Raw genomic sequence first — 22,609 nt, forward strand, 5'->3', positions numbered from 1 at the left:
ATGGGTGTGATCATACCAGCACTAATGCATCGGATCCCATTTGAACTCCGAAGTTAAGCGTTCTTGGCGAGAGTAGTACTAAGATTGGTGACCTCCTACGAAGTCCTCGTGTTGCACCCCAATTTTATTAATATTTTATTTTTGATATACTATTTGCAAATTCCATATGTCATTTCGGCGATACAACTAGAAACAACACGCCGGTTACTCGGACCATTTGCGGCACGATCGTCATTACTGAATGGGAACGGTGCAAAACCGGGCTTTTGGCAATCGTCGTGCATTGTGGGCCCCATGATATTATTGCATCTATCTGGGGCTACGGCAGATCTACAAAGCAATAACTCCACTCACGTGGAAGCTTGTGCACGGTTACCAAGGGAGGAAAGTTGCATACACCGTTTTTTCAAGTTTGAAAAAATTAATGCAGGGGAGCAAAATTGTGAGTGCATAAAGATTTAAGCGAGCAAGAAGAAAATGGGTGCGATCATACAAGCACTAATGCATCGGATCCCATTTGAACTCCGAAGTTAAGCGTTCTTGGCGAGAGTAGTACTAAGATTGGTGACCTCCTAGGAAGTCCTCGTGTTGCACCCCAATTTTATTAATATTTTATTTTTGATATACTATTTGCAAATTCCATATGTCGTTTCGGCGAGACAACTGGAAACAACGCGACGGATACTCGCACCATTTGCGGTTCGTTCGTCATTATTGAATGGGAACGGTGCAAAACCGGGCTTTTGGTGTTCGTCGTGCATTGTGGGCCCTGCAATAGTATTGCATCTATCCGGGGCTGCGGCAGATCTGGAAATGAATAACTCCGCTCACGTGGGAGCTTGTGCACGGTTACCAAGGGAGGAAAGTTGCATACACCATTTTTTCAAGTCCGAAGAATTAATGGAGGGGAGCATGATAGTGAGTGCATAAAGATTTAAGCGAGCAAGAAGCAAACGGGTGCGATCATACCAGCACTAATACACCGGATCCCATCAGAACTCCGTAGTTAAGCGTGCTTGGGCGAGAGTAGTACTAGGATTGGTGAACTCCTAGAAAGTCCTCGTGTTGCACCCCAATTTTATTAAAATTTTATTTTTGATATACTATTTTCAAATTCCATATGTCGTTTCGGCGAGACAACTAGAAACAACGCGCCGGATACTCGGAGCATTTGCGGTTCGATCGTCATTACTGAATGGGAACGGTGCAAAACCTGGATTTGGGCATTCGTCGTGGATTGTGGGCCCCGCGATATTATTGCATCTATCCGGGGCTGCGGCAGATCTGGAAATGAATAACTCCGCTCACTTCGGAGCTTGTGCACGGGTACCAAGGAAGGAAAGTTGCATACACCGTTTTTTCAAGTCTGAAAGAATTAATGGAGGGGAGAAAAATAGTGAGTGCATAAATATTTAAGCGTGCAAGAAGAAAATGGGTGCGATCATACAAGCACTAATGCATCGGATCCCATTTGAACTCCGAAGTTAAGCGTTCTTGGCGAGAGTCGTACTAAGATTGGTGACCTCCTAGGAAGTCCTCGTGTTGCACCCCAATTTTATTAATATTTTATTTTTGATATACTATTTGCAAATTCCATATGTCGTTTCGGCGAGACAACTGGAAACAACGCGCCGGATACTCGCACCATTTGCGGTTCGTTCGTCATTATTGAATGGGAACGGTGCAAAACCGGGCTTTTGGTGTTCGTCGTGCATTGTGGGCCCTGCGATAGTATTGCATCTATCCGGGGCTGCGGCAGATCTGGAAATGAATAACTCCGCTCACATGGGAGCTTGTGCACGGGTACCAAGGGAGGAATGTTGCATACACCGTTTTTTCAAGTCTGAAAGAATTAATGGAGGGGAGCAAAATAGTGAGTGCATAAAGATTTAAGCGTGCAAGAAGAAAATGGGTGTGATCATACCAGCACTAATGCATCGGATCCCATTTGAACTCCGAAGTTAAGCGTTCTTGGCGAGAGTAGTACTAAGATTGGTGACCTCCTACGAAGTCCTCGTGTTGCACCCCAATTTTATTAATATTTTATTTTTGATATACTATTTGCAAATTCCATATGTCATTTCGGCGATACAACTAGAAACAACACGCCGGATACTCAGACCATTTGCGGCACGATCGTCATTACTGAATGGGAACGGTGCAAAACCGGGCTTTTGGCAATCGTCGTGCATTGTGGGCCCCATGATATTATTGCATCTATCTGGGGCTACGGCAGATCTACAAAGCAATAACTCCACTCACGTGGAAGCTTGTGCACGGTTACCAAGGGAGGAAAGTTGCATACACCGTTTTTTCAAGTTTGAAAAAATTAATGGAGGGGAGCAAAATTGTGAGTGCATAAAGATTTAAGCGAGCAAGAAGAAAATGGGTGCGATCATACAAGCACTAATGCATCGGATCCCATTTGAACTCCGAAGTTAAGCGTTCTTGGCGAGAGTAGTACTAAGATTGGTGACCTCCTAGGAAGTCCTCGTGTTGCACCCCAATTTTATTAATATTTTATTTTTGATATACTATTTGCAAATTCCATATGTCGTTTCGGCGAGACAACTGGAAACAACGCGACGGATACTCGCACCATTTGCGGTTCGTTCGTCATTATTGAATGGGAACGGTGCAAAACCGGGCTTTTGGTGTTCGTCGTGCATTGTGGGCCCTGCGATATTATTGCATCTATCCGGGGCTGCGGCAGATCTGGAAATGAATAACTCCGCTCACGTGGGAGCTTGTGCACGGGTACCAAGGGAGGAAAGTTGCATACACCATTTTTTCAAGTCTGAAGAATTAATGGAGGGGAGCATGATAGTGAGTGCATAAAGATTTAAGCGAGCAAGAAGCAATCGGGTGCGATCATACCAGCACTAATACACCGGATCCCATCAGAACTCCGAAGTTAAGCGTGCTTGGGCGAGAGTAGTACTAGGATTGGTGAACTCCTAGAAAGTCCTCGTGTTGCACCCCAATTTTATTAAAATTTTATTTTTGATATACTATTTTCAAATTCCATATGTCGTTTCGGCGAGACAACTGGAAACAACGCGCCGGATACTCGGAGCATTTGCGGTTCGATCGTCATTACTGAATGGGAACGGTGCAAAACCGGGATTTGGGCATTCGTCGTGGATTGTGGGCCCCGCGATATTATTGCATCTATCCGGGGCTGCGGCAGATCTGGAAATGAATAACTCCGCTCACGTGGGAGCTTGTGCACGGGTACCAAGGAAGGAAAGTTGCATACACCGTTTTTTCAAGTCTGAAAGAATTAATGGAGGGGAGAAAAAATAGTGAGTGCATAAAGATTTAAGCGTGCAAGAAGAAAATGGGTGCGATCATACAAGCACTAATGCATCGGATCCCATTTGAACTCCGAAGTTAAGCGTTCTTGGCGAGAGTCGTACTAAGATTGGTGACCTCCTAGGAAGTCCTCGTGTTGCACCCCAATTTTATTAATATTTTATTTTTGATATACTATTTGCAAATTCCATATGTCGTTTCGGCGAGACAACTGGAAACAACGCGCCGGATACTCGCACCATTTGCGGTTCGTTCGTCATTATTGAATGGGAACGGTGCAAAACCGGGCTTTTGGTGTTCGTCGTGCATTGTGGGCCCTGCGATAGTATTGCATCTATCCGGGGCTGCGGCAGATCTGGAAATGAATAACTCCGCTCACATGGGAGCTTGTGCACGGGTACCAAGGGAGGAATGTTGCATACACCGTTTTTTCAAGTCTGAAAGAATTAATGGAGGGGAGCAAAATAGTGAGTGCATAAAGATTTAAGCGTGCAAGAAGAAAATGGGTGTGATCATACCAGCACTAATGCATCGGATCCCATTTGAACTCCGAAGTTAAGCGTTCTTGGCGAGAGTAGTACTAAGATTGGTGACCTCCTACGAAGTCCTCGTGTTGCACCCCAATTTTAATAATATTTTATTTTTGATATACTATTTGCAAATTCCATATGTCATTTCGGCGATACAACTAGAAACAACACGCCGGATACTCGGACCATTTGCGGCACGATCGTCATTACTGAATGGGAACGGTGCAAAACCGGGCTTTTGGCAATCGTCGTGCATTGTGGGCCCCATGATATTATTGTATCTATCTGAGGCTACGGCAGATCTACAAAGCAATAACTCCACTCACGTGGAAGCTTGTGCACGGTTACCAAGGGAGGAAAGTTGCATACACCGTTTTTTCAAGTTTGAAAAAATTAATGGAGGGGAGCAAAATTGTGAGTGCATAAAGATTTTAGCGAGCAAGAAGAAAATAGGTGCGATCATACAAGCACTAATGCATCGGATCCCATTTGAACTCCGAAGTTAAGCGTTCTTGGCGAGAGTAGTACTAAGATTGGTGACCTCCTAGGAAGTCCTCGTGTTGCACCCCAATTTTATTAATATTTTATTTTTGATATACTATTTGCAAATTCCATATGTCGTTTCGGCGAGACAACTGGAAACAACGCGACGGATACTCGCACCATTTGCGGTTCGTTCGTCATTATTGAATGGGAACGGTGCAAAACCGGGCTTTTGGTGTTCGTCGTGCATTGTGGGCCCTGCGATAGTATTGCATCTATCCGGGGCTGCGGCAGATCTGGAAATGAATAACTCCGCTCACGTGGGAGCTTGTGCACGGGTACCAAGGGAGGAAAGTTGCATACACCATTTTTTCAAGTCTGAAGAATTAATGGAGGGGAGCATGATAGTGAGTGCATAAAGATTTAAGCGAGCAAGAAGCAATCGGGTGCGATCATACCAGCACTAATACACCGGATCCCATCAGAACTCCGAAGTTAAGCGTGCTTGGGCGAGAGTAGTACTAGGATTGGTGAACTCCTAGAAAGTCCTCGTGTTGCACCCCAATTTTATTAAAATTTTATTTTTGATATACTATTTTCAAATTCCATATGTCGTTTCGGCGAGACAACTGGAAACAACGCGCCGGATACTCGGAGCATTTGCGGTTCGATCGTCATTACTGAATGGGAACGGTGCAAAACCGGGATTTGGGCATTCGTCGTGGATTGTGGGCCCCGCGATATTATTGCATCTATCCGGGGCTGCGGCAGATCTGGAAATGAATAACTCCGCTCACGTGGGAGCTTGTGCACGGGTACCAAGGAAGGAAAGTTGCATACACCGTTTTTTCAAGTCTGAAAGAATTAATGGAGGGGAGAAAAATAGTGAGTGCATAAAGATTTAAGCGAGCAAGAAGAAAATGGGTGCGATCATACAAGCACTAATGCATCGGATCCCATTTGAACTCCGAAGTTAAGCGTTCTTGGCCAGAGTAGTACTAGGATTGGTGACCTCCTAGGAAGTCCTCATGTTGCACCCCAATTTTATTAATATTTTATTTTTGATATACTATTTTCAAATTCCATATGTCGTTTCGGCGAGACAACTGGAAACAACGCGCCGGATACTCGGAGCATTTACGGTTCGATCGTCATTACTGAATGGTAACGGTGCAAACCGGGCTTTGGGCGTTCGTCGTTGATTGTGGGCCCCGCGATATTATTGCATCTATCCGGGGCTACGGCAGATCTGGAAATGAATAACTCCGCCCACGTGGGAGCTTGTGCACGGGTACCAAGGGAGGAAAGTTGCATACACCGTTTTTTCAAGTCTGAAAGAATTAATGGAGGGGAGCAAAATAGTGAGTGCATAAAGATTTAAGCGTGCAAGAAGAAAATGGGTGCGATCATACAAGCACTAATGCATCGGATCCCATTTGAACTCCGAAGTTAAGCGTTCTTGGCGAGAGTAGTACTAAGATTGGTGACCTCCTAGGAAGTCCTCGTGTTGCACCCCAATTTTATTAATATTTTATTTTTGATATACTATTTGCAAATTCCATATGTCGTTTCGGCGAGACAACTGGAAACAACGCGCCGGATACTCGCACCATTTGCGGTTCGTTCGTCATTACTGAATGGGAACGGTGCAAAACCGGGCTTTTGGTGATCGTCGTGCATTGTGGGCCCTGCGATAGTATTGCATCTATCCGGGGCTGCGGCAGATCTGGAAATGAATAACTCTGCTCACATGGGAGCTTGTGCACGGGTACCAAGGGAGGAATGTTGCATACACCGTTTTTTCTAGTCTGAAAGAATTAATGGAGGGGAGCAAAATAGTGAGTGCATAATGATTTAAGCGTGCAAGAAGAAAATGGGTGCGATCATACCAGCACTAATGCATCGGATCCCATTTGAACTCCGAAGTTAAGCGTTCTTGGCGAGAGTAGTACTAAGATTGGTGACCTCCTACGAAGTCCTCGTGTTGCACCCCAATATTATTAATATTTTATTTTTGATATACTATTTGCAAATTCCATATGTCATTTCGGCGATACAACTAGAAACAACACGCCGGATACTCGGACCATTTGCGGCACGATCGTCATTACTGAATGGGAACGGTGCAAAACCGGGCTTTTGGCAATCGTCGTGCATTGTGGGCCCCATGATATTATTGCATCTATCCGGGGCTACGGCAGATCTACAAAGGAATAACTCCACTCACGTGGAAGCTTGTGCACGGTTACCAAGGGAGGAAAGTTGCATACACCGTTTTTTCAAGTCTGAAAAAAATAATGGAGGGGAGCAAAATAGTGAGTGCATAAAGATTTAAGCGAGCAAGAAGAAAATGGGTGCGATCATACAAGCACTAATGCATCGGATCCCATTTGAACTCCGAAGTTAAGCGTTCTTGGCGAGAGTAGTACTAAGATTGGTGACCTCCTAGGAAGTCCTCGTGTTGCACCCCAATTTTATTAATATTTTCTTTTTGATATACTATTTGCAAATTCGATATGTCGTTTTGGCGAGACAACTGGAAACAACGCGCCGGATACTCGGAGCATTTGCGGTTCGATCGTCACTACTGAATGGGAACGGTGCAAAACCGGGCTTTTGACATTCGTCGTGCATTGTGGGCCCCGTGATATTATTGCATCTATCCGGGGCTGCGGCAGATCTGGAAAGGAATAACTCCGCTCACGTGGAAGCTTGTGCACGGTTACCATGGGAGGAAAGTTGCATACACCATTTTTTCAAATCTGAAATAATTAATGGAGGGCAGCAAGATAGTGAGTGCACAAAGATTTAAGCGAGTAAGAGGAAAATGGGTGCGATCATACCAGCACTAAAGCATCGGATCCCATTTGAACTCCGAAGTTAAGCGTTCTTGCGAGAGTAGTACTAAGATTGGTGACCTCCAAGGAAGTCCTCGTGTTGCACCCCAATTTTATTAATATTTTATTTTTGATATACTATTTGCAAATTTCATATGTCGTTTCGGCGAGACAACTAGAAACAACACGCCGGATACTCGGACCATTTGCGGCACGATCGTCATTACTGAATGGGAATGGTGCAAAACCGGGCTTTTGGCATTCGTCGTGCATTGTGGGCCCCGTGATATTATTGCATCTATCCGGGGCTGCGGCAGATCTGGAAAGGAATAACTCCGCTCACGTGGGAGTTTGTGCACGGTTACCAAGGGAGGAAAGTTGCATACACCATTTTTTCAAGTCCGAAAGAATTAATGGAGGGGAGCAAGATAGTGAGTGCATAAAGATTTAAGCGAGCAAGAAGCAAACGGGTGCGATCATACCAGCACTAATACACCGGATCCCATCAGAACTCCGAAGTTAAGCGTGCTTGGGCGAGAGTAGTACTAGGATTGGTGAACTCCTAGGAAATCCTCGTGTTGCACCCCAATTTTATTAAAATTTTATTTTTGATATACTATTTCCAAATTCCATATGTCGTTTCGGCGAGACAACTAGAAACAACGCGCCGGATACTCGGAGCATTTGCGGTTCGATCGTCATTACTGAATGGGAACGGTGCAAAACCGGGATTTGGGCATTCGTCGTGGATTGTGGGCCCCGCGATATTATTGCATCTATCCGGGGCTGCGGCAGATCTGGAAATGAATAACTCCGCTCACGTGGGAGCTTGTGCACGGGTACCAAGGGAGGAAAGTTGCATACACCGTTTTTTCAAGTCTGAAAGAATTAATGGAGGTGAGAAAAATAGTGAGTGCATAAAGATTTAAGCGAGCAAGAAGAAAATGGGTGCGATCATACAAGCACTAATGCATCGGATCCCATTTGAACTCCGAAATTAAGCGTTCTTGGCGAGAGTCGTACTAGGATTGGTGACCTCCTAGGAAGTCCTCGTGTTGCACCCCAATTTTATTAATATTTTATTTTTGATATACTATTTTCAATTTCCATATGTCGTTTCGGCGAGACAACTGGAAACAACGCGCCGGATACTCGGAGCATTTACGGTTCGATCGTCATTACTGAATGGTAACGGTGCAAACTGGGATTTGGGCGTTCGTCGTTGATTGTGGGCCCCGCGATAGTATTGCATCTATCCGGGGCTGCGGCAGATCTGGAAATGAATAACTCCGCTCACGTGGGAGCTTGTGCACGGGTACCAAGGGAGGAAAGTTGCATACACCGTTTTTTCAAGTCTGAAAGAATTAATGGAGGGGAGCAAAATAGTGAGTGCATAAAGATTTAAGCGTGCAAGAAGAAAATGGGTGCGATCATACAAGCACTAATGCATCGGATCCCATTTGAACTCCGAAGTTAAGCATTCTTGGCGAGAGTAGTACTAAGATTGGTGACCTCCTAGGAAGTCCTCATGTTGCACCCCAATTTTATTAATATTTTATTTTTGATATACTATTTGCAAATTCCATATGTCGTTTCGGCGAGACAACTGGAAACAACGCGCCGGATACTCGCACCATTTGCGGTTCGTTCGTCATTATTGAATGGGAACGGTGCAAAACCGGGCTTTTGGTGTTCGTCGTGCATTGTGGGACCTGCGATAGTATTGCATCTATCCGGGGCTGCGGCAGATCTGGAAATGAATAACTCCGCTCAAATGGGAGCTTGTGCACGGGTACCAAGGGAGGAAAGTTGCATACACCGTTTTTTCAAGTCTGAAAGAATTAATGTAGGGGAGCAAAATAGTGAGTGCATAAAGATTTAAGCGTGCAAGAAGAAAATGGGTGCGATCATACCAGCACTAATGCGTCGGATCCCATTTGAACTCCGAAGTTAAGCGTTCTTGGTGAGAGTAGTACTAAGATTGGTGACCTCCTACTAAGTCCTCGTGTTGCACCCCAATTTTATTAATATTTTATTTTTGATATACTATTTGCAAATTCCATATGTCATTTCGGCGATACTACTAGAAACAACACGCCGGATACTCGGACCATTTGCGGCACGATCGTCATTACTGAATGGGAACGGTGCAAAACCGGGCTTTTGGCAATCGTCGTGCATTGTGGGCCCCATGATATTATTGCATCTATCCGGGGCTACGGCAGATCTACAAAGGAATAACTCCACTCACATGGAAGCTTGTGCACGGTTACCATGGGAGGAAAGTTGCATACACCGTTTTTTCAAGTCTGAAAGAATTAATGGAGGGGAGCAAAATAGTGAGTGCATAAAGATTTAAGCGAGCAAGAAGAAAATGGGTGCGATCATACAAGCACTAATGCATCGGATCCCATTTGAACTCCGAAGTTAAGCGTTCTTGGCGAGAGTAGTACTAAGATTGGTGACCTCCTAGGAAGTCCTCGTGTTGCACCCCAATTTTATTAATATTTTCTTTTTGATATACTATTTGCAAATTCCATATGTCGTTTCGGCGAGACAACTGGAAACAACGCGCCCGATACTCGGAGCATTTGCGGTTCGATCGTCACTATTGAATGGGAACGGTACAAAACCGGGCTTTGGGTGCTCGTCGTGCATTGTGGGCCCCGATATAGTATTGTATCTATCCGGGGCTGCGGCAGATATGGAAATGAATAACTCTGCTCACGTGGGAGCTTGTGCACGGGTACCAAGGGAGGAAAGTTGCATACACCGTTTTTTCAAGTCTGAAGAATTAATGGAGGGGAGCATGATAGTGAGTGCATAAAGATTTAAGCGAGCAAGAAGCAATCGGGTGCGATCATACCAGCACTAACACACCGGATCCCATCAGAACTCCGAAGTTAAGCGTGCTTGGGCGAGAGTAGTACTAGGATTGGCGAACTCCTAGGAAGTCCTCGTGTTGCACCCCAATTTTATTAAAATTTTATTTTTGATATACTATTTTCAAATTCCATATGTCGTTTCGGCGAGACAACTGGAAACAACGCGCCGGATACTCGGAGCATTTGCGGTTCGATCGTCATTACTGAATGGGAACGGTGCAAAACCGGGATTTGGGCGTTCGTCGTGGATTGTGGGCCCCACGATATTATTGCATCTATCCGGTGCTGCGGCAGATCTGGAAATGAATAACTCCGCTCACGTGGGAGCTTGTGCACGGGTACCAAGTGAGGAAAGTTGCATACACCGTTTTTTAAAGTCTGAAAGAATTAATGGAGGGGAGAAAAATAGTGAGTGCATAAAGATTTAAGCGAGCAAGAAGAAAATGGGTGCGATCATACAAGCACTTTTGCATCGGATCCCATTTGAACTCCGAAGTTAAGCGTTCTTGGCGAGAGTAGTACTAAGATTGGTGACCTCCTAGGAAGTCCTCGTGTTGCACCCCAATTTTATTAATATTTTATTTTTGATATACTATTTTCAAATTCCATATGTCGTTTCGGCAAGACAACTGGAAACAACGCGCCGGATACTCGGAGCATTTACGGTTCGATCGTCATTACTGAATGGTAACGGTGCAAACTGGGATTTGGTCGTTCATCGTGGATTGTGGGCCCCGCAATATTATTGCATCTATCCGGGGCTGCGGCAGATCTAGAAATGAATAACTCCGCTCACGTGGGAGCTTGTGCACGGGTACCAAGGGAGGAAAGTTGCATACACCGTTTTTTCAAGTCTGAAAGAATTAATGGAGGGGAGAAAAATAGTGAGTGCATAAAGATTTAAGCGTGCAAGAAGAAAATGGGTGCGATCATACAAGCACTAATGCATCGGATCCCATTTGAACTCCGAAGTTAAGCGTTCTTGGTGAGAGTAGTACTAAGATTGGTGACCTCCTAGGAAGTCCTCGTGTTGCACCCCAATTTTATTAATATTTTATTTTTGATATACTATTTGCAAATTCCATATGTCTTTTCGGCGAGACAACTGGAAACAACGCGACGGATACTCGCACCATTTGCGGTTCGTTCGTCATTATTGAATGGGAATGGTGCAAAATCGGGCTTTTGGTGTTCGTCGTGGATTGTGGGCCCCGCGATATTATTGCATCTATCCGGGGCTGCGGCAGATCTGGAAATGAATAACTCCGCTCACGTGGGAGGTTGTGCACTGGGTACCAAGGGAGGAAAGTTGCATACACCGTTTTTTCAAGTCTGAAAGAATTAATGGAGGGGAGCAAAATAGTGAGTGCATAAAGATTTAAGCGTGCAAGAAGAAAATGGGTGCGATCATACAAGCACTAATGCATCGGATCCCATTTGAACTCCGAAGTTAAGCGTTCTTGGCGAGAGTAGTACTAAGATTGGTGACCTCCTAGGAAGTCCTCGTGTTGCACCCCAATTTTATTAATATTTTATTTTGATATACTATTTGCAAATTCCATATGTCGTTTCGGCGAGACAACTGGAAACAACGCGCCGGATACTGGCACCATTTGCGGTTCGTTCGTCTTTATTGAATGGGAACGGTGCAAAACCGGGCTTTTGGTGTTTGTCATGCATTGTGGGCCCTGCGATAGTATTGCATCTATCCGGGGCTGCGGCAGATCTGGAAATGAATAACTCCGCTCACATGGGAGCTTGTGCACGGGTACCAAGGGAGGAATGTTGCATACACCGTTTTTTCAAGTCTGAAAGAATTAATGGAGGGGAGCAAAATAGTGAGTGCATAAAGATTTAAGCGTGCAAGAAGAAAATGGGTGCGATCATACCAGCACTAATGCATCGGATCCCATTTGAACTCCGAAGTTAAGCGTTCTTGGCGAGAGTAGTACTAAGATTGGTGACCTCCTACGAAGTCCTCGTGTTGCACCCCAATTTTATTAATATTTTATTTTTGATATACTATTTGCAAATTCCATATGTCATTTCGGCGATACAACTAGAAACAACACGCCGGATACTCGGACCATTTGCGGCACGATCGTCATTACTGAATGGGAACGGTGCAAAACCGGGCTTTTGGCAATCGTCGTGCATTGTGGGCCCCGTGATATTATTGCATCTATCTGGGGCTACGACAGATCTACAAAGGAATAACTCCACTCACGTGGAAGCTTGTGCACGGTTACCAAGGGAGGAAAGTTGCATACACCATTTTTTCAAGTTTGAAAAAATTAATGGAGGGGAGCAAAATAGTGAGTGCATAAAGATTTAAGCGAGCAAGAAGAAAATGGGTGCGATCATACAAGCACTAATGCATCGGATCCCATTTGAACTCCGAAGTTAAGCGTTCTTGGCGAGAGTAGTACTAAGATTGGTGACCTCCTAGGAAGTCCTCGTGTTGCTCCCCAATTTTATTAATATTTTATTTTTGATATACTATTTGCAAATTCCATATGTCGTTTCGGCGATACAACTGGAAACAACGCGCCGGATACTCGCACCATTTGCGGTTCGTTCATCATTATTGAATGGGAACGGTGCAAAACCGGGCTTTTGGTGTTCGTCGTGCATTGTGGGCCCTGCGATAGTATTGCATCTATCTGGGGCTGCGGCAGATCTGGAAATGAATAACTCCGCTCACGTGGGAGCTTGTGCACGGGTACCAAGGGAGGAAAGTTGCATACACCATTTTTTCAAGTCTGAAGAATTAATGGAGGGGAGCATGATAGTGAGTGCATAAAGATTTAAGCGAGCCAGAAGCAAACGGGTGCGATCATACCAGTACTAATACACCGGATCCCATCAGAACTCCGAAGTTAAGCGTGCTTGGGCGAGAGTAGTACTAGGATTGGTGAACTCCTAGAAAGTCCTCGTGTTGCACACCAATTTTATTAAAATTTTATTTTTGATATACTATTTTCAAATTCCATATGTCGTTTCGGCGAGACAACTGGAAACAACGCGCCGGATACTCGGAGCATTTGCAGTTCGATCGTCATTACTGAATGGGAACGGTGCAAAACCGGGATTTGGGCATTCATCGTGGATTGTGGGCCCCGCGATATTATTGCATCTATCCGAGGCTGCGGCAGATCTGGAAATGAATAACTCCGCTCACGTGGGAGCTTGTGCACGGGTACCAAGGGAGGAAAGTTGCATACACCGTTTTTTCAAGTCTGAAAGAATTAATGGAGGGGAGAAAAATAGTGAGTGCATAAAGATTTAAGCGAGCAAGAAGAAAATGGGTGCGATCATACAAGCACTAATGCATCGGATCCCATTTGAACTCCGAAATTAAGGGTTCTTGGCGAGAGTAGTACTAGGATTGGTGACCTCCTAGGAAGTCCTCGTGTTGCACCCCAATTTTATTAATATTTTATTTTTGATATACTATTTTCAATTTCCATATGTCGTTTCGGCGAGACAACTGGAAACAACGCGCCGGATACTCGGAGCATTTACGGTTCGATCGTCATTACTGAATGGTAACGGTGCAAACTGGGATTTGGGCGTTCGTCGTTGATTGTGGGCCCCGCGATATTATTGCATCTATCCGGGGCTGCGGCAGATCTGGAAATGAATAACTCCGCTCACGTGGGAGCTTGTGCACGGGTACCAAGGGAGGAAAGTTGCATACACCGTTTTTTCAAGTCTGAAAGAATTAATGGTGGGGAGCAAAATAGTGAGTGCATAAAGATTTAAGCGTGCAAGAAGAAAATGCGTGCGATCATACAAGCACTAATGCATCGGATCCCATTTGAACTCCGAAGTTAAGCGTTCTTGGCGAGAGTAGTACTAAGATTGGTGACCTCCTAGGAAGTCCTCATGTTGCACCCCAATTTTATTAATATTTTATTTTTGATATACTATTTGCAAATTCCATATGTCGTTTCGGCGAGACAACTGGAAACAACGCGCCGGATACTCGCACCATTTGCGGTTCGTTCGTCATTATTGAATGGGAACGGTGCAAAACCGGGCTTTTGGTGTTCGTCGTGCATTGTGGGACCTGCGATAGTATTGCATCTATCCGGGGCTGCGGCAGATCTGGAAATGAATAACTCCGCTCACATGGGAGCTTGTGCACGGGTACCAAGGGAGGAAAGTTGCATACACCGTTTTTTCAAGTCTGAAAGAATTAATGTAGGGGAGCAAAATAGTGAGTGCATAAAGATTTAAGCGTGCAAGAAGAAAATGGGTGCGATCATACCAGCACTAATGCGTCGGATCCCATTTGAACTCCGAAGTTAAGCGTTCTTGGTGAGAGTAGTACTAAGATTGGTGACCTCCTACTAAGTCCTCGTGTTGCACCCCAATTTTATTAATATTTTATTTTTGATATACTATTTGCAAATTCCATATGTCATTTCGGCGATACTACTAGAAACAACACGCCGGATACTCGGACCATTTGCGGCACGATCGTCATTACTGAATGGGAACGGTGCAAAACCGGGCTTTTGGCAATCGTCGTGCATTGTGGGCCCCATGATATTATTGCATCTATCCGGCGCTACGGCAGATCTACAAAGGAATAACTCCACTCACATGGAAGCTTGTGCACGGTTACCATGGGAGGAAAGTTGCATACACCGTTTTTTCAAGTCTGAAAGAATTAATGGAGGGGAGCAAAATAGTGAGTGCATAAAGATTTAAGCGAGCAAGAAGAAAATGGGTGCGATCATACAAGCACTAATGCATCGGATCCCATTTGAACTCCGAAGTTAAGCGTTCTTGGCGAGAGTAGTACTAAGATTGGTGACCTCCTAGGAAGTCCTCGTGTTGCACCCCAATTTTATTAATATTTTCTTTTTGATATACTATTTGCAAATTCCATATGTCGTTTCGGCGAGACAACTGGAAACAACGCGCCCGATACTCGGAGCATTTGCGGTTCGATCGTCACTATTGAATGGGAACGGTGCAAAACCGGGCTTTGGGTGTTCGTCGTGCATTGTGGGCCCCGATATAGTATTGTATCTATCCGGGGCTGCGGCAGATATGGAAATGAATAACTCTGCTCACGTGGGAGCTTGTGCACGGGTACCAAGGGAGGAAAGTTGCATACACCGTTTTTTCAAGTCTGAAGAATTAATGGAGGGGAGCATGATAGTGAGTGCATAAAGATTTAAGCGAGCAAGAAGCAATCGGGTGCGATCATACCAGCACTAACACACCGGATCCCATCAGAACTCCGAAGTTAAGCGTGCTTGGGCGAGAGTAGTACTAGGATTGGCGAACTCCTAGGAAGTCCTCGTGTTGCACCCCAATTTTATTAAAATTTTATTTTTGATATACTATTTTCAAATTCCATATGTCGTTTCGGCGAGACAACTGGAAACAACGCGCCGGATACTCGGAGCATTTGCGGTTCGATCGTCATTACTGAATGGGAACGGTGCAAAACCGGGATTTGGGCGTTCGTCGTGGATTGTGGGCCCCACGATATTATTGCATCTATCCGGTGCTGCGGCAGATCTGGAAATGAATAACTCCGCTCACGTGGGAGCTTGTGCACGGGTACCAAGTGAGGAAAGTTGCATACACCGTTTTTTAAAGTCTGAAAGAATTAATGGAGGGGAGAAAAATAGTGAGTGCATAAAGATTTAAGCGAGCAAGAAGAAAATGGGTGCGATCATACAAGCACTTTTGCATCGGATCCCATTTGAACTCCGAAGTTAAGCGTTCTTGGCGAGAGTAGTACTAAGATTGGTGACCTCCTAGGAAGTCCTCGTGTTGCACCCCAATTTTATTAATATTTTATTTTTGATATACTATTTTCAAATTCCATATGTCGTTTCGGCAAGACAACTGGAAACAACGCGCCGGATACTCGGAGCATTTACGGTTCGATCGTCATTACTGAATGGTAACGGTGCAAACTGGGATTTGGTCGTTCATCGTGGATTGTGGGCCCCGCAATATTATTGCATCTATCCGGGGCTGCGGCAGATCTAGAAATGAATAACTCCGCTCACGTGGGAGCTTGTGCACGGGTACCAAGGGAGGAAAGTTGCATACACCGTTTTTTCAAGTCTGAAAGAATTAATGGAGGGGAGAAAAATAGTGAGTGCATAAAGATTTAAGCGTGCAAGAAGAAAATGGGTGCGATCATACAAGCACTAATGCATCGGATCCCATTTGAACTCCGAAGTTAAGCATTCTTGGTGAGAGTAGTACTAAGATTGGTGACCTCCTAGGAAGTCCTCGTGTTGCACCCCAATTTTATTAATATTTTATTTTTGATATACTATTTGCAAATTCCATATGTCTTTTCGGCGAGACAACTGGAAACAACGCGACGGATACTCGCACCATTTGCGGTTCGTTCGTCATTATTGAATGGGAATGGTGCAAAATCGGGCTTTTGGTGTTCGTCGTGGATTGTGGGCCCCGCGATATTATTGCATCTATCCGGGGCTGCGGCAGATCTGGAAATGAATAACTCCGCTCACGTGGGAGGTTGTGCACTGGGTACCAAGGGAGGAAAGTTGCATACACCGTTTTTTCAAGTCTGAAAGAATTAATGGAGGGGAGCAAAATAGTGAGTGCATAAAGATTTAAGCGTGCAAGAAGAAAATGGGTGCGATCATACAAGCACTAATGCATCGGATCCCATTTGAACTCCGAAGTTAAGCGTTCTTGGCGAGAGTAGTACTAAGATTGGTGACCTCCTAGGAAGTCCTCGTGTTGCACCCCAATTTTATTAATATTTTATTTTGATATACTATTTGCAAATTCCATATGTCGTTTCGGCGAGACAACTGGAAACAACGCGCCGGATACTGGCACCATTTGCGGTTCGTTCGTCATTATTGAATGGGAACGGTGCAAAACCGGGCTTTTGGTGTTTGTCATGCATTGTGGGCCCTGCGATAGTATTGCATCTATCCGGGGCTGCGGCAGATCTGGAAATGAATAACTCCGCTCACATGGGAGCTTGTGCACGGGTACCAAGGGAGGAATGTTGCATACACCGTTTTTTCAAGTCTGAAAGAATTAATGGAGGGGAGCAAAATAGTGAGTGCATAAAGATTTAAGCGTGCAAGAAGAAAATGGGTGCGATCATACCAGCACTAATGCATCGGATCCCATTTGAACTCCGAAGTTAAGCGTTCTTGGCGAGAGTAGTACTAAGATTGGTGACCTCCTACGAAGTCCTCGTGTTGCACCCCAATTTTATTAATATTTTATTTTTGATATACTATTTGCAAATTCCATATGTCATTTCGGCGATACAACTAGAAACAACACGCCGGATACTCGGACCATTTGCGGCACGATCGTCATTACTGAATGGGAACGGTGCAAAACCGGGCTTTTGGCAATCGTCGTGCATTGTGGGCCCCATGATATTATTGCATCTATCTGGGGCTACGACAGATCTACAAAGGAATAACTCCACTCACGTGGAAGCTTGTGCACGGTTACCAAGGGAGGAAAGTTGCATACACCATTTTTTCAAGTTTGAAAAAATTAATGGAGGGGAGCAAAATAGTGAGTGCATAAAGATTTAAGCGAGCAAGAAGAAAATGGGTGCGATCATACAAGCACTAATGCATCGGATCCCATTTGAACTCCGAAGTTAAGCGTTCTTGGCGAGAGTAGTACTAAGATTGGTGACCTCCTAGGAAGTCCTCGTGTTGCTCCCCAATTTTATTAATATTTTATTTTTGATATACTATTTGCAAATTTCATATGTCGTTTCGGCGATACAACTGGAAACAACGCGCCGGATACTCGCACCATTTGCGGTTCGTTCATCATTATTGAATGGGAACGGTGCAAAACCGGGCTTTTGGTGTTCGTCGTGCATTGTGGGCCCTGCGATAGTATTGCATCTATCTGGGGCTGCGGCAGATCTGGAAATGAATAACTCCGCTCACGTGGGAGCTTGTGCACGGGTACCAAGGGAGGAAAGTTGCATACACCATTTTTTCAAGTCTGAAGAATTAATGGAGGGGAGCATGATAGTGAGTGCATAAAGATTTAAGCGAGCCAGAAGCAATCGGGTGCGATCATACCAGTACTAATACACCGGATCCCATCAGAACTCCGAAGTTAAGCGTGCTTGGGCGAGAGTAGTACTAGGATTGGTGAACTCCTAGAAAGTCCTCGTGTTGCACACCAATTTTATTAAAATTTTATTTTTGATATACTATTTTCAAATTCCATATGTCGTTTCGGCGAGACAACTGGAAACAACGCGCCGGATACTCGGAGCATTTGCAGTTCGATCGTCATTACTGAATGGGAACGGTGCAAAACCGGGATTTGGGCATTCGTCGTGGATTGTGGGCCCCGCGATATTATTGCATCTATCCGAGGCTGCGGCAGATCTGGAAATGAATAACTCCGCTCACGTGGGAGCTTGTGCACGGGTACCAAGGGAGGAAAGTTGCATACACCGTTTTTTCAAGTCTGAAAGAATTAATGGAGGGGAGAAAAATAGTGAGTGCATAAAGATTTAAGCGAGCAAGAAGAAAATGGGTGCGATCATACAAGCACTAATGCATCGGATCCCATTTGAACTCCGAAATTAAGGGTTCTTGGCGAGAGTAGTACTAGGATTGGTGACCTCCTAGGAAGTCCTCGTGTTGCACCCCAATTTTATTAATATTTTATTTTTGATATACTATTTTCAATTTCCATATGTCGTTTCGGCGAGACAACTGGAAACAACGCGCCGGATACTCGGAGCATTTACGGTTCGATCGTCATTACTGAATGGTAACGGTGCAAACTGGGATTTGGGCGTTCGTCGTTGATTGTGGGCCCCGCGATATTATTGCATCTATCCGGGGCTGCGGCAGATCTGGAAATGAATAACTCCGCTCACGTGGGAGCTTGTGCACGGGTACCAAGGGAGGAAAGTTGCATACACCGTTTTTTCAAGTCTGAAAGAATTAATGGTGGGGAGCAAAATAGTGAGTGCATAAAGATTTAAGCGTGCAAGAAGAAAATGCGTGCGATCATACAAGCACTAATGCATCGGATCCCATTTGAACTCCGAAGTTAAGCGTTCTTGGCGAGAGTAGTACTAAGATTGGTGACCTCCTAGGAAGTCCTCATGTTGCACCCCAATTTTATTAATATTTTATTTTTGATATACTATTTGCAAATTCCATATGTCGTTTCGGCGAGACAACTGGAAACAACGCGCCGGATACTCGCACCATTTGCGGTTCGTTCGTCATTATTGAATGGGAACGGTGCAAAACCGGGCTTTTGGTGTTCGTCGTGCATTGTGGGCCCTGCGATAGTATTGCATCTATCCGGGGCTGCGGCAGATCTGGAAATGAATAACTCCGCTCACATGGGAGCTTGTGCACGGGTACCAAGGGAGGAATGTTGCATACACCGTTTTTTCAAGTCTGAAAGAATTAATGGAGGGGAGCAAAATAGTGAGTGCATAAAGATTTAAGCGTGCAAGAAGAAAATGGGTGCGATCATACCAGCACTAATGCATCGGATCCCATTTGAACTCCGAAGTTAAGCGTTCTTGGCGAGAGTAGTACTAAGATTGGTGACCTCCTACTAAGTCCTCGTGTTGCACCCCAATTTTATTAATATTTTATTTTTGATATACTATTTGCAAATTCCATATATCATTTCGGCGATACAACTAGAAACAACACGCCGGATACTCGGACCATTTGCGGCACGATCGTCATTACTGAATGGTAACGGTGCAAAACCGGGCTTTTGGCAATCGTCGTGCATTGTGGGCCCCATGATATTATTGCATCTATCCGGGGCTACGGCAGATCTACAAAGGAATAACTCCACTCACGTGGAAGCTTGTGCACGGTTACCATGGGAGGAAAGTTGCATACACAGTTTTTTCAAGTCTGAAAAAATTAATGGAGGGGAGCAAAATAGTGAGTGCATAAAGATTTAAGCGAGCAAGAAGAAAATGGGTGCGATCATACAAGCACTAATGCATCGGATCCCATTTGAACTCCGAAGTTAAGCGTTCTTGGCGAGAGTAGTACTAAGATTGGTGACCTCCTAGGAAGTCCTCGTGTTGCACCCCAATTTTATTAATATTTTCTTTTTGATATACTATTTGCAAATTCGATATGTCATTTCGGCGAGACAACTGGAAACAACGCGCCGGATACTCGGAGCATTTACGGTTCGATCGTCATTACTAAATGGGAACGGTGCAAAACCGGGATTTAGGCATTCGTCGTGGATTGTTGGCCCCGCGATATTATTGCATCTATCCGGGGCTGTGGCAGATCTGGAAAGGAATAACTCCGCTCACGTGGGAGCTTGTGCACGGGTACCAAGGGAGGAAAGTTGCATACACCGTTTTTTCAAGTCTGAAAGAATTAATGGAGGGGAGCAAAATAGTGAGTGCATAAAGATTTAAGCGAGCAAGAAGAAAATGGGTGTGATCATACAAGCACTAATGCATCGGATCCCATTTGAACTCCGAAGTTAAGCGTTCTTGGCGAGAGTAGTACTAAGATTGGTGACCTCCTAGGAAGTCCTCGTGTTGCACCCCAATTTTATTAATATTTTCTTTTTGATATACTATTTGCAAATTCCATATGTCGTTTCGGCGAGACAACTGGAAACAACGCGCCCGATACTCGGAGCATTTGCGGTTCGATCGTCACTATTGAATGGGAACGGTGCAAAACCGGGCTTTGGGTGTTCGTCGTGCATTGTGGGCCCCGATATAGTATTGCATCTATCCGGGGCTGCGTCAGATCTGGAAATGAATAACTCCGCTCACGTGGGAGCTTGTGCACGGGTACCAAGGGAGGAAAGTTGCATACACTGTTTTTTCAAGTCTGAAGAATTAATGGAGGGGAGCATGATAGTGAGTGCATAAAGATTTAAGCGAGCAAGAAGCAATCGGGTGCGATCATACCAGCACTAATACACCGGATCCCATCAGAACTCCGAAGTTAAGCGTGCTTGGGCGAGAGTAGTACTAGGATTGGTGAACTCCTAGGAAGTCCTCGTGTTGCACCCCAATTTTATTAAAATTTTATTTTTGATATACTATTTTCAAATTCCATATGTCGTTTCGGCGAGACAATTGGAAACAACGCGCCGGATACTCGGAGCATTTGCGGTTCGATCGTCATTACTGAATGGGAACGGTGCAAAACCGGGATTTGGGCGTTCGTCGTGGATTGTGGGCCCCGCGATATTATTGCATCTATCCGGGGCTGCGGCAGATCTGGAAATGAATAACTCCGCTCACGTGGGAGCTTGTGCACGGGTACCAAGGGAGGAATGTTGCATACACCATTTTTTCAAGTCTGAAAGAATTAATGGAGGGGAGCAAAATAGTGAGTGCATAAAGATTTAAGCGTGCAAGAAGAAAATGGGTGCGATCATACCAGCACTAATGCATCGGATCCCATTTGAACTCTGAAGTTAAGCGTTCTTGGCGAGAGTAGTACTAAGATTGGTGACCTCCTACGAAGTCCTCGTGTTGCACCCCAATTTTATTAATATTTTATTTTTGATATACTATTTGCAAATTCCATATGTCATTTCGGCGATACAACAAGAAACAACACGCCGGATACTCGGACCATTTGCGGCACGATCGTCATTACTGAATGGGAACGGTGCAAAACCGGGCTTTTGGCAATCGTCGTGCATTGTGGGCCCCATGATATTATTGCATCTATCCGGGGCTACGGCAGATCTACAAAGGAATAACTCCACTCACGTGGAAGCTTGCGCACGGTTACCATGGGAGGAAAGTTGCATACACCGTTTTTTCAAGTCTGAAAAAATTAATGGAGGGGAGCAAAATAGTGAGTGCATAAAGATTTAAGCGAGCAAGAATGAAATGGGTGCGATCATACAAGCACTAATGCATCGGATCCCATTTGAACTCCGAAGTTAAGCGTTCTTGGCGAGAGTAGTACTAAGATTGGTGACCTCCTAGGAAGTCCTCGTGTTGCACCCCAATTTTATTAATATTTTCTTTTTGATATACTATTTGCAAATTCGATATGTCGTTTCGGCGAGACAACTGGAAACAACGCGCCGGATACTCGGAGCATTTGCGGTTCGATCGTCACTACTGAATGGGAACGGTGCAAAACCGGGCTTTTGGCATTCGTCGTGCATTGTGGGCCCCCCGATATTATTGCATCTATCCGGTGCTGCGGTAGATCTGGAAATAAATAACTCCGCTCACGTGGGAGCTTGTGCACGGTTACCATGGGAGGAAAGTTGCATACACCGTTTTTTCAAGTCTGAAAGAATTAATGGAGGGGAGCAAAATAGTGAGTGCACAAAGATTTAAGCGTGTAAGAAGAAAATGGGGGCGATCATACAAGCACTAATGCATCGGATCCCATTTGAACTCCGAAGTTAAGCGTTCTTGCGAGAGTAGTACTAAGATTGGTGACCACCAAGGAAGTCCTCGTGTTGCACCCCAATTTTATTAATATTTTTTTTTTGATATACTATTTGCAAATTCCATATGTCGTTTCGGCGAGACAACTGGAAACAA

At 44.8% G+C, this 22,609-nt stretch overlaps 2 non-coding genes and 46 pseudogenes across 2 annotated transcripts; all 48 read left to right on the forward strand.

Moving 5' to 3' along the window:
• Positions 1-2: 2 nt before the first annotated feature.
• Positions 3-120, forward strand: LOC148856701 (5S ribosomal RNA; annotated as a pseudogene).
• A 359-nt stretch (positions 121-479) lies between these two features.
• LOC148856702 (5S ribosomal RNA) lies at positions 480-597 on the forward strand (annotated as a pseudogene).
• Positions 598-955: 358 nt separating this feature from the next.
• Positions 956-1,074, forward strand: LOC148856703 (5S ribosomal RNA; annotated as a pseudogene).
• A 359-nt stretch (positions 1,075-1,433) lies between these two features.
• LOC148856704 (5S ribosomal RNA) lies at positions 1,434-1,551 on the forward strand (annotated as a pseudogene).
• Positions 1,552-1,910: 359 nt separating this feature from the next.
• Positions 1,911-2,028, forward strand: LOC148856705 (5S ribosomal RNA; annotated as a pseudogene).
• A 359-nt stretch (positions 2,029-2,387) lies between these two features.
• On the forward strand, positions 2,388-2,505 carry LOC148856706 (5S ribosomal RNA; annotated as a pseudogene).
• A 358-nt stretch (positions 2,506-2,863) lies between these two features.
• Positions 2,864-2,982, forward strand: LOC148856707 (5S ribosomal RNA; annotated as a pseudogene).
• A 360-nt stretch (positions 2,983-3,342) lies between these two features.
• On the forward strand, positions 3,343-3,460 carry LOC148856708 (5S ribosomal RNA; annotated as a pseudogene).
• Positions 3,461-3,819: 359 nt separating this feature from the next.
• LOC148856709 (5S ribosomal RNA) lies at positions 3,820-3,937 on the forward strand (annotated as a pseudogene).
• Positions 3,938-4,296: 359 nt separating this feature from the next.
• LOC148856710 (5S ribosomal RNA) lies at positions 4,297-4,414 on the forward strand (annotated as a pseudogene).
• A 358-nt stretch (positions 4,415-4,772) lies between these two features.
• On the forward strand, positions 4,773-4,891 carry LOC148856711 (5S ribosomal RNA; annotated as a pseudogene).
• Positions 4,892-5,250: 359 nt separating this feature from the next.
• LOC148856712 (5S ribosomal RNA) lies at positions 5,251-5,368 on the forward strand (annotated as a pseudogene).
• A 358-nt stretch (positions 5,369-5,726) lies between these two features.
• LOC148856713 (5S ribosomal RNA) lies at positions 5,727-5,844 on the forward strand (annotated as a pseudogene).
• Positions 5,845-6,203: 359 nt separating this feature from the next.
• Positions 6,204-6,321, forward strand: LOC148856714 (5S ribosomal RNA; annotated as a pseudogene).
• A 359-nt stretch (positions 6,322-6,680) lies between these two features.
• On the forward strand, positions 6,681-6,798 carry LOC148856715 (5S ribosomal RNA; annotated as a pseudogene).
• Positions 6,799-7,157: 359 nt separating this feature from the next.
• LOC148856716 (5S ribosomal RNA) lies at positions 7,158-7,274 on the forward strand (annotated as a pseudogene).
• Positions 7,275-7,633: 359 nt separating this feature from the next.
• LOC148856717 (5S ribosomal RNA) lies at positions 7,634-7,752 on the forward strand. The gene has a single exon (XR_016098174.1). It is a non-coding gene; the product is annotated as a 5S ribosomal RNA (ribosomal RNA).
• Positions 7,753-8,111: 359 nt separating this feature from the next.
• On the forward strand, positions 8,112-8,229 carry LOC148856718 (5S ribosomal RNA; annotated as a pseudogene).
• Positions 8,230-8,587: 358 nt separating this feature from the next.
• On the forward strand, positions 8,588-8,705 carry LOC148856719 (5S ribosomal RNA; annotated as a pseudogene).
• Positions 8,706-9,064: 359 nt separating this feature from the next.
• Positions 9,065-9,182, forward strand: LOC148856720 (5S ribosomal RNA; annotated as a pseudogene).
• Positions 9,183-9,541: 359 nt separating this feature from the next.
• Positions 9,542-9,659, forward strand: LOC148856721 (5S ribosomal RNA; annotated as a pseudogene).
• A 358-nt stretch (positions 9,660-10,017) lies between these two features.
• On the forward strand, positions 10,018-10,136 carry LOC148856722 (5S ribosomal RNA; annotated as a pseudogene).
• Positions 10,137-10,495: 359 nt separating this feature from the next.
• LOC148856723 (5S ribosomal RNA) lies at positions 10,496-10,613 on the forward strand (annotated as a pseudogene).
• Positions 10,614-10,971: 358 nt separating this feature from the next.
• On the forward strand, positions 10,972-11,089 carry LOC148856724 (5S ribosomal RNA; annotated as a pseudogene).
• A 360-nt stretch (positions 11,090-11,449) lies between these two features.
• LOC148856725 (5S ribosomal RNA) lies at positions 11,450-11,567 on the forward strand (annotated as a pseudogene).
• A 358-nt stretch (positions 11,568-11,925) lies between these two features.
• On the forward strand, positions 11,926-12,043 carry LOC148856726 (5S ribosomal RNA; annotated as a pseudogene).
• A 359-nt stretch (positions 12,044-12,402) lies between these two features.
• On the forward strand, positions 12,403-12,520 carry LOC148856727 (5S ribosomal RNA; annotated as a pseudogene).
• A 358-nt stretch (positions 12,521-12,878) lies between these two features.
• On the forward strand, positions 12,879-12,997 carry LOC148856728 (5S ribosomal RNA; annotated as a pseudogene).
• Positions 12,998-13,356: 359 nt separating this feature from the next.
• On the forward strand, positions 13,357-13,474 carry LOC148856729 (5S ribosomal RNA; annotated as a pseudogene).
• Positions 13,475-13,832: 358 nt separating this feature from the next.
• Positions 13,833-13,950, forward strand: LOC148856730 (5S ribosomal RNA; annotated as a pseudogene).
• A 359-nt stretch (positions 13,951-14,309) lies between these two features.
• LOC148856731 (5S ribosomal RNA) lies at positions 14,310-14,427 on the forward strand (annotated as a pseudogene).
• Positions 14,428-14,786: 359 nt separating this feature from the next.
• LOC148856732 (5S ribosomal RNA) lies at positions 14,787-14,904 on the forward strand (annotated as a pseudogene).
• A 358-nt stretch (positions 14,905-15,262) lies between these two features.
• On the forward strand, positions 15,263-15,381 carry LOC148856733 (5S ribosomal RNA; annotated as a pseudogene).
• A 359-nt stretch (positions 15,382-15,740) lies between these two features.
• On the forward strand, positions 15,741-15,858 carry LOC148856734 (5S ribosomal RNA; annotated as a pseudogene).
• A 358-nt stretch (positions 15,859-16,216) lies between these two features.
• On the forward strand, positions 16,217-16,334 carry LOC148856735 (5S ribosomal RNA; annotated as a pseudogene).
• Positions 16,335-16,694: 360 nt separating this feature from the next.
• LOC148856736 (5S ribosomal RNA) lies at positions 16,695-16,812 on the forward strand (annotated as a pseudogene).
• Positions 16,813-17,170: 358 nt separating this feature from the next.
• On the forward strand, positions 17,171-17,288 carry LOC148856737 (5S ribosomal RNA; annotated as a pseudogene).
• A 359-nt stretch (positions 17,289-17,647) lies between these two features.
• LOC148856738 (5S ribosomal RNA) lies at positions 17,648-17,765 on the forward strand (annotated as a pseudogene).
• Positions 17,766-18,123: 358 nt separating this feature from the next.
• On the forward strand, positions 18,124-18,242 carry LOC148856739 (5S ribosomal RNA; annotated as a pseudogene).
• Positions 18,243-18,601: 359 nt separating this feature from the next.
• LOC148856740 (5S ribosomal RNA) lies at positions 18,602-18,719 on the forward strand (annotated as a pseudogene).
• Positions 18,720-19,077: 358 nt separating this feature from the next.
• LOC148856741 (5S ribosomal RNA) lies at positions 19,078-19,195 on the forward strand (annotated as a pseudogene).
• Positions 19,196-19,554: 359 nt separating this feature from the next.
• Positions 19,555-19,672, forward strand: LOC148856742 (5S ribosomal RNA; annotated as a pseudogene).
• Positions 19,673-20,031: 359 nt separating this feature from the next.
• LOC148856743 (5S ribosomal RNA) lies at positions 20,032-20,149 on the forward strand (annotated as a pseudogene).
• Positions 20,150-20,508: 359 nt separating this feature from the next.
• LOC148856744 (5S ribosomal RNA) lies at positions 20,509-20,626 on the forward strand (annotated as a pseudogene).
• A 358-nt stretch (positions 20,627-20,984) lies between these two features.
• On the forward strand, positions 20,985-21,103 carry LOC148856745 (5S ribosomal RNA). Its single transcript, XR_016098194.1, has one exon. It is a non-coding gene; the product is annotated as a 5S ribosomal RNA (ribosomal RNA).
• A 359-nt stretch (positions 21,104-21,462) lies between these two features.
• Positions 21,463-21,580, forward strand: LOC148856746 (5S ribosomal RNA; annotated as a pseudogene).
• Positions 21,581-21,939: 359 nt separating this feature from the next.
• Positions 21,940-22,057, forward strand: LOC148856747 (5S ribosomal RNA; annotated as a pseudogene).
• A 359-nt stretch (positions 22,058-22,416) lies between these two features.
• LOC148856748 (5S ribosomal RNA) lies at positions 22,417-22,533 on the forward strand (annotated as a pseudogene).
• Positions 22,534-22,609: the final 76 nt, after the last annotated feature.

This window comes from Nelumbo lutea, chromosome 4, assembly GCF_056320005.1.
Source record: "Nelumbo lutea isolate HS-2025 chromosome 4, American lotus-T2T, whole genome shotgun sequence".
Classification (NCBI taxonomy): domain Eukaryota; kingdom Viridiplantae; phylum Streptophyta; class Magnoliopsida; order Proteales; family Nelumbonaceae; genus Nelumbo; species Nelumbo lutea.